Genomic DNA, 14,529 nt, shown 5'->3' on the forward strand with positions numbered 1-14,529 from the left:
ATGCAATGATAGTTAAATTGCTGAACAACAAATGATCTAGGAAGCAGATTACTGAGTACTTAATGCATCCAGGGCTGTAGGTATGTAGATTTCCCTTGGTCTTCAATTCAGCAGCCTAAGTGGCAATCTACCTGATTAAGTAGTCTCCCTAGTCTTTTCCAATATAGTGCCTTTCCTATCTGCGTGTATGTAGAGGCCTAAATTCTGGAGAGGAAGTATACTTGATATAAGGTGTTAACTCAGTGAACTGATGACATGATGGTTCTCTAGTTCCCATATATACTTAGTCCTTAGCATGGTGATGTAATGGTTCTCTAGTTCACATGTACACTTAGTCCTTAGCATGGTGATGTAATGGTTCTCTAGTTCACATGTACACTTAGTCCTTAGCATGGTGATGTAATGGTTCTCTAGTTCCCATATATACTTAGTCCTGAGCATGGTGATGTAATGGTTCTCTAGTTCCCATATATACTTAGTCCATAGCATGGTGATGTAATGGTTCTCTAGTTCATATATACACTTAGTCCTTAGCATGGTGATGTAATGGTCCTCTAGTTCACATATACACTTAGTCCTTAGCATGGTGATGTAATGGTTCTCTAGTTCCCATATATACTTAGTCCTTAGCATGGTGATGTAATGGTCCTCTAGTTCACATATACACTTAATCCTTAGCATGGTGATGTAATGGTTCTCTAGTTCTCATATATACTTAGTCTTGAGCATGGTAATGTAATGGTTCTCTAGTTCATATATACACTTAGTCCTTAGCATGGTGATGTAATGGTCCTCTAGTTCACATATACACTTAGTCCTTAGCATGGTGATGTAATGGTTCTCTAGTTCCCATATATACTTAGTCCTTAGCATGGTGATGTAATGGTCCTCTAGTTCCCATATACACTTAGTCCTTAGCATGGTGATGTAATAGTTCTCTAGTTCACACATATTCAGTATTGTAATGATGTAATGGTACTAAATTGTATAAGGGCTGAGAAGGACTGGAAATGAGATATTCTATCTTTGACCAGCCTCCTGGTAGCTCTCCTGCCTCCTGCTCTCCTCCACTAAGATCAAGTGAGTCAGTCAGAGTCAGACAGACTGTGGAGGAGAGACTGAGTGAAAGAGAGCGTGAGAGTGACTGTGCTCTAGCTCAATCTCAGAGAACCTCAAGAATAAAAAGTTTAGACTCTATTCCTGACTATCCTGTTGAAACCAAGGTCCATCCGAAGGACCTCCAAGAAAGCTAGCCCATACAACACACATAAACACACACACACACACACACACACACATAATTTTAAAACATCAAAAAAGTAAGTTCCTCAAAAATAATAAAAGGAGATAGTTTGTCAAAATTAAAGTATTAAATTATTATTTTTAGTTAGTTTCTTTAAAAAGACCAGGTGATTTATTTTTGTTAATCAGAAGTTATGTTCCTGAAAGAATAATTACATATTCTATATACTTCATGACACAATGATACAGACCCAATTTACCCTCTACATGAGTTACTATTCAGAAATGATTTGATTTAATGAATAAAGGTCAATTGATCTCCCTGCATTGAGAAGGTCAAAGAGAAGGATGCTGGTTTATTCTTTATTTCATAACTGTCTACATTAACTAAACTATAGCCAAAGAAAAATGATGAATTGCAACTGGAGAGATACCAAAATAATAAATAAATAAGTAAACAAATGAATTAATGAATAGATGGATGGATGGATAAGTAAATGAATACATTAACAAATAAATGAATACATGAATGAACAAGAAAACCAACCAACAAATAAATAAACGTAAGGGCTCCAAGGAGAAACAATAGAGTTCTCAAGGTGTGACTTACTGGAACTGGTACTAGATAAGTGTAGAGGAAAAGAAAAGCTTTTCAACTAACAGCTTGTTCTTCCCCTAGATTTATACACAATGAAATCACCGAGGTTTTTATTGTCTACTTTGTTAGAGATCTATGTGTTTGTTCCTTTAGAATTAAATGTTCATTTATTACTTCAGCTGTTTGGAATGACAAAACTAATAGAGAAGATCAGGTGGATTCCAAGAACAGTATAGGGAGATAGCAATAAAACATATGGATCAAAAATTTATAAGTGACAGTAAGCCTTTGTAATTGGAAAGAAAAGGATATCAGTAGACATTGCTTATTGTGTTGACATCCATAAAGAGCAGAATGAAATTACATAAATCAAAATTACAAAATGAATTATACATTTGTACTGACTCAGAAGTCTGCGTAAAGAGCACATATCTGTGAAACAGAAATTGTTACCCAACACATTTAATAATCAAATCAAAAAGAACTAAGTGAACTTTAATTTAATGAGACTATTTCAGCCATAGGTTATACCCTAAGATGTGGGTGCTACACAGCATCTATCATGAGCTTTCAATGAACTTCCAGTCCCAAAGAGTCTTCCAGTTCCAAATGTTTAATTTTCCATTTCCATCTCCTGATATTACATAACTCATATTTAGAGACAAGTCCACATGACAAGCTATCCTGCCAATATGTAGCCTTCAAATATTTTTATTCAATCTGAATCAGTTCTGGGCTCTAAAAATTAAAATCTGATTGTTTGTGAACTGATACGCAGGTACTTTCCATTAGGAAACAAAGTCACTGCAGGCATTGAATAGACACTTGGTTCTATTATGTATTTGAAATCTATAGAAATGTCCCATTTTCAAGGACATAGGTTCTTATCATCAAAAGTGCTAACAAATTATTCTTATCCACAAAGACAATAATAGTGATAGCTTCTAAATGGTCCCAATATTTTTGCACTATATCATTGCTTCTGATACCCCATTGTACTATTTTTTCACCTGTCATACAAGTCATAAAAAATTCTCTTTAGAGTCATTGAGCTTGAACCTGACACAAAAAGGGCTTTCCAGTTTATAAATTGTGATACACACTGACCTGCCTCTGTATCCTAGACCTTAAAATTCCTGTCATATGCTACACTGAGGAGCTGAGGTCCTACATCACCAAAGCAGATTTCTTTAACCTTTACTGTGACTGGCAAATCGTCTCAAACACTGCCCAAATTAACTTCCCAAAGATTAATTTTGTAGTCTATGGAACAAGAGAGCTAGAATAGTCAAAAAGATGGAGCAACTTGATCGGTTGACCTTTCCATATCCAGACCAAACATGAATCTGTTTTGGGGAACATGACATTTCTTATGTGATACGATAGAACAGACATTAACCCCAACATCTTGAGGATTGTGAACATAAGACTAATCTTGATGGTCATATGTAATGACCGCATATTTAAAATCAGCCGGAGTCAAGAATTCAGATTAAGGGAAAAATCTTCAATCTTTATTGAAGTGAAGAGGTGAATAAGGATTGTGATAGCAATATGGGCAGCTGCGACAGGAAGACAGCTAGCAGAGGGGGATCTGAGCTGAAGGGTCATGGCAATGGCAAAAACAAGCAGTCTCTCCTTCCCCTTCCTTTTCCACTCCCCTGCCTCCACCCACCAAAATCGTCATTCCCTATACAACAAATCAGGACTTGCACAAGGAGTGGGAGGGGGCCATTCTTTCTCCAAGTATATATATATTAATAGAGTATGGTCCAATTACTATTTAGCCTCATGTGCTTGGGACCTCAGTGCATCAACTCAAGCCTCAGCCCATTACAGTCATACAGTTCTTTGACATGTAAAATGATCTTTTCTTCTCCAGTTTTGTCATCCTCATGTTTGCTTTTCTTTTCCTCTTGGTGTGATTTCATATAATTCCTTCTTTTCTTCTTTGAAAATATAGCTACTTCTTTTTCATCTACATATTTTGCCCAATATCTCAAGAAGCCATCAATATTTGATGCATCATTTTCTTTGAATTTTTTTTTCTTTCTCTTTTTTCTGTCTAGTTTCAAACACAGTTAAACCTTGATTTCTCTCAGTTTCTACAAACTCAATATATTTAACAGAAACTTGACAATTATCTAATGAGGAGTCTAATGCATAGCAAGTTTCTAAAAGTTTCTCTCTGTTGTTCTAACATAAAATCATTGATATGAATTGGGTCAGCGTATCCAGAAAGCATATTCCTAGGACCAACATCTCTGGAGACCTAAAGGGATTTTCTTATAAAGTCCGGGCTAACTCTCTGGAAGGCCTCAGGATTAGTCTGGATCAATCAAAATCCTTGGTCTTTGGGGGAGAAGTGAAGGAGGCAGGCAAGCTGACATGCAGTTTGCCAAAGATGTATTCTGGATTCTGGAGTCCAGAGCCTCAAGCCTCTCTCCTCGTCCTGCAGCCGAGTAACCCTGACCTCTCTTCCTCAGCCCTCTAATCCTTGCCCATGATTACCTCACCACTACACATTCAGCAATCACCAGTGGTGAGGAGAGACATCACATCATCATCTCATCTAAATATATGCATATAGAACCATTATTGCACATCAAATAGGTAATTAGCTTTAAGTGCTCTGCTATCTGATTCAAGTACACCTTCAGAGTTTCAGGCCTCAACATTTTCTGATCCAGATTCAGGATCAAATATGGTCTCATAGAAAGGATTGCATTGAATTTTCTTAACAATAGGACCACGGAGTTTTCTAGTTTCCACTTCTTCCTTAACTGCCATCTCTGGCACCATGTCAACAATCTCCACCAAAGAGGGCTTGGTCATAGACATCTTTGTCAGATAGATACAGATATCAGTAGCAAGGAATAACAGAGGGTTAGTAGCAGAGAAGTATCAGGAAATAACAATTGGTGTTATTGTAGGTACTGGACTTGGACCTGGAGCCCAAGATATAGGAAGCTGCCAGTGCAATTCTAAGTCAAAATGACTGCAGTTCCAGGTCTCCATGATGAATTCTTTAGGTTTCTGTATTTGCAAAAGGTCCTCTCATCAGTTTGGACAATCTTCCCAAGGATGAAGATTGCTATCTATTCACACATTCTTTAGCTGAGCAATGGTTGGTCGATTCTTCCTCTAAATTCCCATAAAGGGATTTACCAAAATCTTGAAGGCAGAGTTAGATGAATATTGGATTATGAATGCTTCAGAATCATAATGTTTTAGAGAACTAGGAGATGATCCCTTTCTTCTTGTCCCCCCCCCCAATCTTTTGAGGTATATTCTGTGTCTGCCTCATAGGGCTCTCTGTAGAATAGATTTTATGATGGCTAACAAGTTCAAGAGACATAATTTCTGAATAATAAATTATTTTGTGAATTATGGCTGGTAAATACCTAATAAAAGAATGGTCATCTACCCATCTCTTATAAACCAATGATGGATCATAGTGGTCTCATACTCAAGAGCACATGCCCTTCAAAGAGTAGTGCTCCCAACAGGTGGCAGTCAATTCTGATTACTTAATAATTAATGAGAAGAATTAATATTATAAGATAGGTATCTATTTTAATGAGGGACTGGGGAATGTGACTGAGCACTCAGTTTTGGACAAAGCAACTTGTCTCTACCCAGATCATTCCCAGCTAGGACAATCTAGGCAAGGTATATCTGCCTTGACGCAGACCTGACTAGAACATAAGGGATCAGAATTCTACTAGACCCTTTGATCATATTTAATTTTTTCCAATTGTGTAGCTCTTGCCCAAGATTTCATTTCAGCAATATCCCTACCCTTCAAAGATTGGCTGAATATTCTACCAGAAAATAGAAATAGAAAGGAGAAAAACTGCGGTCTTAATTCAAATAATTGGTTATTAATATGAGTAAAATAATTAATTCTCTCAGTTGCTCTACCCTAGGTTATTACAACTTTAGCTAGACCAGTGCTATCTGATTGTGGTCTTTGGATGTCAGGACTTAGCCCTTAACCATATTCACTCCAGGTATATTTTTCTGCTAGCTTTGATGGATTTCATCTGAGAATGACTAAGGTTTAAAGGCCTTTTTCTTGATCTTCCTACATTTCAGAGGCACCAGATCAGCATTGAGGTTACACATCTATTATCCCTCAAAGCTCACTACATGACCAGTTCATTCCCTTCTTATAGAAGCCTACTATGCATAATGAGTTGGTTATGCTCTACTATTGTAAATTTCACAACATGCCCCATTTTGCTTGGATTTGTAGGAAGTTTCATGTGCTACAGTTGGTGATGTTCCGGTAACACATTTTATTGAATTCCAGGATCTTGTAATATCATTGTTAAAAGAGACTGAAGTCAATATCTAGCATGCCTGCCTAAATTAATTGAAAATATTAATGAAGTCCCAAGATGTCCAGTGACTTACTCAGAGTAATAAAGATAAGAAATCTCAGAAATAGGACCAGGATGCAGGTTTTTTGTGGTCAGAGTCAGGATTCTTTCCACTGAACCAAACCCAAGAAAAAAGGCTCACTAGAGGTATCAAAGAAACTTTACTCAAAGATCTTAAAAAATAATTAATTTAATTAAATTATAATAATTAAAATAATAATTAAGAGCTCTAAGTGAGACCCAGAGGACTATATCACACTGTAAGTAATGACAAAGTTGGGATTTGAATCCCCAGTTCTCTGTCTTCAAAGCAAGGGATCTCTATCTCTTGACATAGTATTTCATTGGAGTATCATGACAACCTTAGCCACATTACCTCTCTTGGCTCAGTTTCCTTATTTGTAAAGTGAAGAGGTTAAACTAGATGCTGTCAAAGGCTAATCCAACTCTAATCCCATTTAAGACACCCCCCAGTCCCTCAGTAGAATAGGTCTATATCTTATAATATTCATTCTTCTTATTAATTATTAAGTAATCAGAGTTGATTACCACTTGTTGGGAGCACCACTCTTTCAAGGGCATATAAATATGAGATCACCATGATCCATCATTGATTTATAAGAGATGGCCAAATGACCATCCTTTTATTAGTTATTTCCCAGACATAATTCACAAACATATATCCTAGAGGAAGCTACTATGGGTTGTTTTTTCTAATTTCCATATGATTAACAGAACTCAGTAAAGTAACATGAGCACACAGAAGTTGGAATCATCAATAGAATTAGAAAACAAAGGACCCTGGGATTTTTTGAGGACAAACTTATAAAGGCTCATTATACAATCCTAGGAAGATGCTGAACGACACAAACAACAAAGCTCAAGGGGGCTACAGAGCTTGTCCCCCTTCCACTCCTGCTAGAAATGGATCCAACACAGCCCTCCCTACTTTAGTGGGCAGAAAGCCAGGAAGTAATAAGGGAAATAGAAGCTTTCACTTTAAATGCCTTCACTTTAAAAATGAGGAAACAGGCCAGAGAGGCAATATGGTCAAAACTGTCATGAATATCCAATGAAATATTGTGTGTAAAGCACATCATACACTTTGAAGGGCTAGAGATACAGTAGTTATTGGAATCAGTAGATTTGCCCCACAGACCTAGAAGAATAGGATTCTGGCTCAAAGCTTCTGCCTCCAGATATAATTTCTTTGAGAAGGAAAACCAATTATAAAAATAGCATTTTGGTAGTGTCCGTGTACATCCTCTTTCCTTTTGGCTCCAAAGATATCCCGAGGCTCTGGTCATTTGAAAGAGCTGCTAGAGATATCCAGGACAGCGAAAAGATTAGGGTTAAAGCTGAGAAAAAGAAGCCATGAAGAATAACAGCACAATTTCCTCTCTGATCCTGATGGGAGATGAGACAGGCCTGGGAATCCAGTGACACAGCATTTCATCTCCTTTACATCTGCTCTTGTGTAGTCCCATATCCCAGGCAGAGGGATGCGGAGATTTCCTCTCCTGAAGAGCTGCAGATAAATGCCCAGGGCACCTTGTGAACACCCCATTTGGAAAGCCTCTCCCTGGAGTGGTTTATTCCAGGCAGCCACCTACGCTTCCATGAATATTTTAAATGTGTCCCCGGCTCTTCTGGACTTTGGCATGTCTTACTCCAGCACCAAAAAAAAAAAAAAAAAAAAAAAAAAAAAAAAAACTGCATACTGCAGGAAAGCTTCTATTTCCCTCAGTGTTTCCTGGCTTCCTGCCCACTAAAGTAGGGAGGGTTGTGTTGGATCCATTTCTAGCACCAGTGGAAGGGGGGAAGATCAGCAGCCCCCCTCCCCCCCCCCAGGGTTTGTTGTTTGTGTCGTTCAGCATCTTCCTAGGATTGTATAATGAGGCTGTATAAGTTTGTCCTCAAAAAATCCCAGGGTCCTTTGTTTTTTAATTCTATTGATGATTCCAAGTTCTATGTGATCATTTTACTTTTCTGAGTTTCTGTCAATCATCTGAAAATTACAAAAAAATAACCCATTGTTGATATCTTCCTAGGGTAGCTAATCTATCCTATCTATGTAATATTCTCTTTAAAATGTAATGTTCTTTATTGAGGTTTTCTTGGAGTCTCTGGAGACTCTTGGAGTCATTTCAGTTCAGTAATCACCACACAAGTAGCCAGGGGTTAAAGTCCAAATCTTTTATTGTCTCCTTCAAAGTCTTGTCTCCTTCACTTGGGACTAGGCTAGTTTTTCTAGAGGCCTATTCTCTCTCCTTGGTTCTGAGAGCTTGAGCTGCCTTCTCAGGCTTCTGAATCGCCCCAATTAAATCCTGGTTGAGGCTCCTAGTTTATATGCCCCACACTGAGTATAAACCAACCATTAAATCACTAGGAAACCATTATTTGTTGTAGGATTAAATCAATGCTAAACTAGATTTAACAATTGTCTCCTCAATTCCACTTAGTACCTTGTTCTGGCCCATAACATCAATGCTAAACTAGATTTAACCATTGTCTCCTCAATTCCACTTAGTACCAAGTTCTGGCCCATAACATCTCCTTATAGGATTAAATCAATCATACTGAACCATGCTAAATTAGATAACTATTGTCTCTACCAATTCCACTGACTTAGTACCTTGTAATAATCCTTTGTTTCAAGTTCAGAGTATAACATATCTACCCATTCTACATATATGTAAAGGCTCAGCCAGGTGTAAAACTATATATGAACTATGGATTGGAGAGGTTGCTATCACAAGGATTACAATTTTCTCCAATTTGTACATGATTAACAGAGACAGTGAAATGAAGTGATTAGGCATAACTTAGATTGGAACTGGTCAAGCCTTCCTAATTCCAGTGCAGCACTCCTATTTTCTAAGCCACGTAGACTCATTTTAGTCAATCTTTTAGGTATTCAGGAGAATGTGGATCTAAACCAGGTATGTCTTCCTTAAAGAAAACCAGAAATAAAATGGACTTTAAAAAGGATTGAATTCTGAGATTGCTGGATCATAGATGAAGAGCTGAAAAGGACTTTCCCCAAGGAAATCATAAAGGAGAGAAAAGGATCCACATGCACAAAAATATTTGTAACAGCTCTTTTTGTGGTAGCAAAGAATTGGAAAATGAGTAAATGTCCATCAATTGGGGAATGGGTATATGAAGTCAATGGAAGATCATTGTTCTATAAAAAAAGATGAATGAGCTGATTTTAGAGAGGCCTGGAAAGATTTATATGAACTGATGCTGAGTGAAACAAGCAGAACCAACAATGCATTGTACATTATAACAGTAAGTTCAGTGATTCTCAGTGGTTAAGTGATTCAAAGCAATCCCAATAGACTTTGGACAGAAAATGCCATCTGCATCCAGAAAAAAAGAACTAAGAAGATTGAATGCAAATCAATACAGGTTATGTTCACCCATTTTTTTTTGTTTGTTTTTTTCTCTCTTCCATTGTTTTCCCTTTTGTTCTGACTTTTTTCTCCCAATATAATTCATAAAGCAATATATGTTTAAAAAAAAATAAAGTTTTAAAAAAGGAAAGGACTCTCACAATTTATCCATCTCTCCTTGACATTATTTTCACACAGGAGAAGTAGACACCTTTTGGCCCTCTTTTATTGGAGTCTCAGGCCTAGAATGCCATTTCATAGACACTCTTTGAATAACTTAAAATGTGTGGAATCCTTCATTCACACCTGAAATGATTTCACTATTTTTTAAATTTCTTTTGTTTGTTGATCTCTGCTGAAGTCTACACAGGATATATTTTTACAGTAGGGTTTATTTTAATGTATTGTTTATGCACTTATATTAGAAGGTGTTGTCTCCTTCTGACAGACTCTAATAAACTCCTTGTGAGCAGGAAAAGTCTTTCCCTCCCTTTTATCCTCAGTGATTGGCACAGAGTTAACATTTAATAAGTTCATGTTGATTTTTTTTTAAGATTCCTGGCCTACATGCATTTATTTTAAGTTAACATTTGAAATAAAATGAAATGAGATTGTTGAATCCTATTGTAGAATATAGTACTTTAATTGAGTTCAGCAGTTTTAAAGTAATGGATGAGGATAATGGCAGTAACATAGAACTAAAGCTTAGAAAGCAAAGAAAACAAGATGAGAGGGGGGCTGGGAAGAAGACACTGAAAATAGAGGTGAAATGGCTCATTATTGGGTTAAGATTCAAGAGTGAAACCCACAAGAATAATGACCTCAGAAAAGACTGAGAAGTGGAAGCATTAGAAGTCTTAATGAAAGGGAAAAGTGGGTAATGGGAGGGCTGAATCATAAGATGAACTTGAAGGACAAGAAGGTGGGATCAACTGCAGGATGATTTCAGAGAGGATTGAGAGACTTACATGAATGGATGCTGAGTGAAAAGAGCAGAACCAGGAGATCATTATACATGGCAACAGCAATATTATAAGATGATCAATTCGGATAGATATAGTTTTTTTTTTCCAACTATGAAATGATTGAGGTCAATTCTAATGATCTTGTCATGAAGAGAGCAATCTGTACCCAGAGAGAAGGCTATGGGAACTGAGTGTGTATCACAATATAATATTCTCACATTTTTTGATGTTTGCTTGCATTTTTTCTTTCTCATTTTTTTTCCTTTTTGACCTGATTTTTTTTTCTTGTGCAGCAAGATAATTGTATAAATGTGTATACATACATTGGATTTAATATATATTTTAACATGTTTAACATATATTGGGTTATTTGCCATCTGGGGAGAGGGTGGGAGGAGGAAAGGAAATTCGAACACAAGATTTTTCAAGGGTCAAAACATGCACATGTTTTGAAAAGAAAAAACTGTAATAAAAAAAAAAGTAGGATCAGGGGAGGTTAGGAAAGTGGGTGTGAAAGTGTCCCTTCCTATATATAGCTGAGATGGAAAGAATGTCATGTTGAAGAAATGCTTGATTATGGAATTTAAAGGAAAATATACATTGATATCAAAATCATCTAATATAAAAGTAAAAAGGAAGGAAATGAGAGGAGGAAAAAGGGAGAAGGACAAGAGGAAAACAGAGGAAAAGATAGAATATAGGATTAGTTATTTCTGATTTGAGTGATTTGTTCTGTCTCGGTATCAGTAACACAAAGGCGAAAAGAACAGGATCACCTAGTTGTCACCCTCAAAATATCCAAAGAAAAGAAATCAGTGGTAGAAAATGTGTTTCTAACTTGCAGCAACCCAAATGACTTTCCATAATTAGCCCAATTAATAAGTTTCCTTATCTAACTAAATTAATGATCTTTCTGAAATTGCCTTAAAGGAATGTTCCTACTTCTCTCAGGGGAGAAAAACAAAATAACAAATGGCTTGGGAATTCTGTCTCATTACAAAATAAACCTTTGTGTATTCTTAAAGATGATATTATTGTTGCTAATCTATCAACTGCCAAGATTAAGAAAAAATCAGTTTTTAAAAACATAATTTTAAGAAATAGCATAAATAGATACGAACTTATAAATATACTGAGCTCCTACAGTTCATTTTCAAGGCAATGGGGGTGGGGAGGGAGAAGATAATATCTATGAAACCTGTTATACTAATCATGAGATAATATGGTGCATTAGATACAATCCTATACTTGAAGGCCAGAGGCCCTGGGTTTGAATTCTCAAATGACTACTTACTAATTGTGGCACATGAGCAAAGTCTTATAAGCCTTCAACCTCTCAGTTTCTTCATCTATAAAATGAAATTTATAAAAGTACTTTCCTCACAGGTTGTCAGACTCCAATGTGAGCATGTAAGCATTTTGCAGACTTCACTCCCGGTGAAATATGTCTAAGCTGTGAAGATGAAAGGACTGCCCAGAAAAAAAAAAAAAGGCTCTTTAGAAGTAATGTGAGAGTTAAATTACCACTTCTCCTACTCCCCTATCTGAAAAGGTGAAATCCCTGAAAATTAGGCAGATTATATCAAATATTATAGGCAATATTCTACATGACATACTATATCCCTGTGTAATAAATTATAAAATAAAACAAATTATGCATGCATTTTGTCAATCACTGACTATATTTCCTACAATATGATATGCTTATTTATATTAACAGGCAGCTATGAGTGACAGCCCACCTTCAAGGAAGCATGGTTCAGTGGACAGGATATCATCACTTACTAGCTGCTTAATCCTGGTCAAATGCTCCTCTGTTCCTTATATTTAAAATTAAAGGTTTGGAGTTGATGGATTTCAAGATCTTTCCCTTTCCTCAATCTATGATCAAATAATTTTAGCTGAATTATTGAAAATCATCTTGTATGATTTAATCATAAACTAAATGCATTTGGAGTATCTACCACAGTTTGATGGCACTGATGCATCCTCTAACTCTTTTATCTTTATATCTATTTATAGATATATATTCATCTATATAGAGATATAGAGCTAGATTGTGTGTGTATAAATACACACATATATACATAAAATCACACACACATACACATACATATATATACGTATATATGTCACCTTGGTAAGGTTTATTGTCCCTGAAGACTATTGGAGCTGTCTTTTGCCCATGAAGGAATATATAATTTCTGTATCCTTGATTCATTATAATCCATCAAGGTTAGATTTTTTTTTTCCTCTGCCAAGGTCCTTGTTTACTACAGGTTTTGTTCATTCTTGTGGCAGTACAATCCCCATTAATGCTTTTAGAGTCAAGAATCAGGTCCCTCACTACCTTCCACAATAGTTCCTTTCTGGTCCTATCTGTGGGGATGCAATGTATTTATGGCATAGACCCAGCTATATTGGCACCAGTTTCTTACATTTTGATGCTTCCATTTCTTTGTTATCTTCACAGCTTTCTTTGGGGCAACAAATATTTGTGTTGTTTCTCCATCAGAATCAAGGAATATCCTTATTCCTTTTTTCCTCTTTCTCTTTCTGCTATTTATTACCCTGTGAGTTTTGGAACAAAAGTGGTATTTCCCTTCCTAGGAACATTCAGAAGTAAAAAAATCCAACCTCCCTATATATCAGTACTATCAAATAGATTAGCGTAGTGATTGATCTCTTGTCCCTTGCACTCCAACCTTCTTGATTCTAATAGAAGGAAGAACTATATCTGAGCATAGGGACTCCAAGAAATAGAATTGTTTGGACAGCTGCTCACTTTCCTTGGGCCCAAAGTCATGGAAGAGCAACATGGAGACCTCTATGAGTGACTTTCATTTTTCCCCCACAACTCTTTTCTACTGATTTGTCATCTTTTTTTTTTTTTTCATTTTTTGATCCACTTTTTAAAATTGATTGTAACAGGGAAGTAGGTTCTTCCTTTAGGTTAGTCAGAATTTCTGGGGAAGAAAAAAAAATCCCCCCCCCTAAAAAAAAAAAAAAAAAAAAAAAAACCTCCATCATCCAAAGTCTCTCAGAGCAGTGAGTATCCCTAACACAATTCATATATCATCAGGCCAAGGCACAGTCAATTGCTATTTTTTGCAATATCATTTATTAGCCTTGGATACAGCTGAAAACCTCTTCATTCTCTTTTTACATTATACTAAGGAAATAATTTTGGATGTGCATTGCATGCCCTTCCCCCCAAAATGATTATACAGTGCCCTCAAGCATTCATGTACTGAAACAGATGGGTTTTCCATTTTTAACATATGGGAAACATCAAATACAGTCTCTCTAGGGCTCCCTGGCAGGTCTCTTTGCTTTTTTCTGTCTGACACCTGCCATTCTTGAAGCATCACAATACATATAATCCCAATATATCAGCCAAAACTTAGGTTTCCCAACTCCTTCTAGGGTATTTTAAATCTCCTGAGAATAATGGCAACAAAACAATTCTACTACCTAGGTCAGAGACTAGTTGAAGGTCTCTGGCCCTTCTCTATTTCTGTGTCATGTTCATACATGAAAAAACATTTTTCATGTATTTTCATAGCCAGCTGTGTGTATGGGTGAGTGTGCTCATATGCATGTAGAATGAGGTTTAAGTGGCAACCTTTCTTAAATCCCTTTTCCTAATTTGTATAGCTGTTTACTTGCACATCCTAATTATGTGAGATAATGTTCCCTACCTTTTCTCTCCCCTTTCATTATTCTTTTTAGATCATGAATGTTGATATATTTTAAAGATAATAAGGAAATAGAAGCATCAGAATACAAGAAACTGGTGCAAATATAGCTACCAATGGGTGTAATAAGAAATGATGAACACGCAAATTTCAGAAAATCTATATAATCTGATGCTAAGTAAAGTGAACAGAACTAGGAAAACATTGTACATAGCAACAAGAAGATTGTGTGATGATCAACTA

General features: G+C 36.4%; 1 pseudogene; it reads right to left on the reverse strand.

Moving 5' to 3' along the window:
• Window positions 1–2,372: 2,372 nt before the first annotated feature.
• Window positions 2,373–4,714, reverse strand: LOC127556961 (pre-mRNA-processing factor 17-like; annotated as a pseudogene).
• Window positions 4,715–14,529: the final 9,815 nt, after the last annotated feature.

This window comes from Antechinus flavipes, chromosome 3 (assembly GCF_016432865.1).
Source record: "Antechinus flavipes isolate AdamAnt ecotype Samford, QLD, Australia chromosome 3, AdamAnt_v2, whole genome shotgun sequence".
NCBI classification, from domain to species: Eukaryota; Metazoa; Chordata; class Mammalia; order Dasyuromorphia; family Dasyuridae; genus Antechinus; species Antechinus flavipes.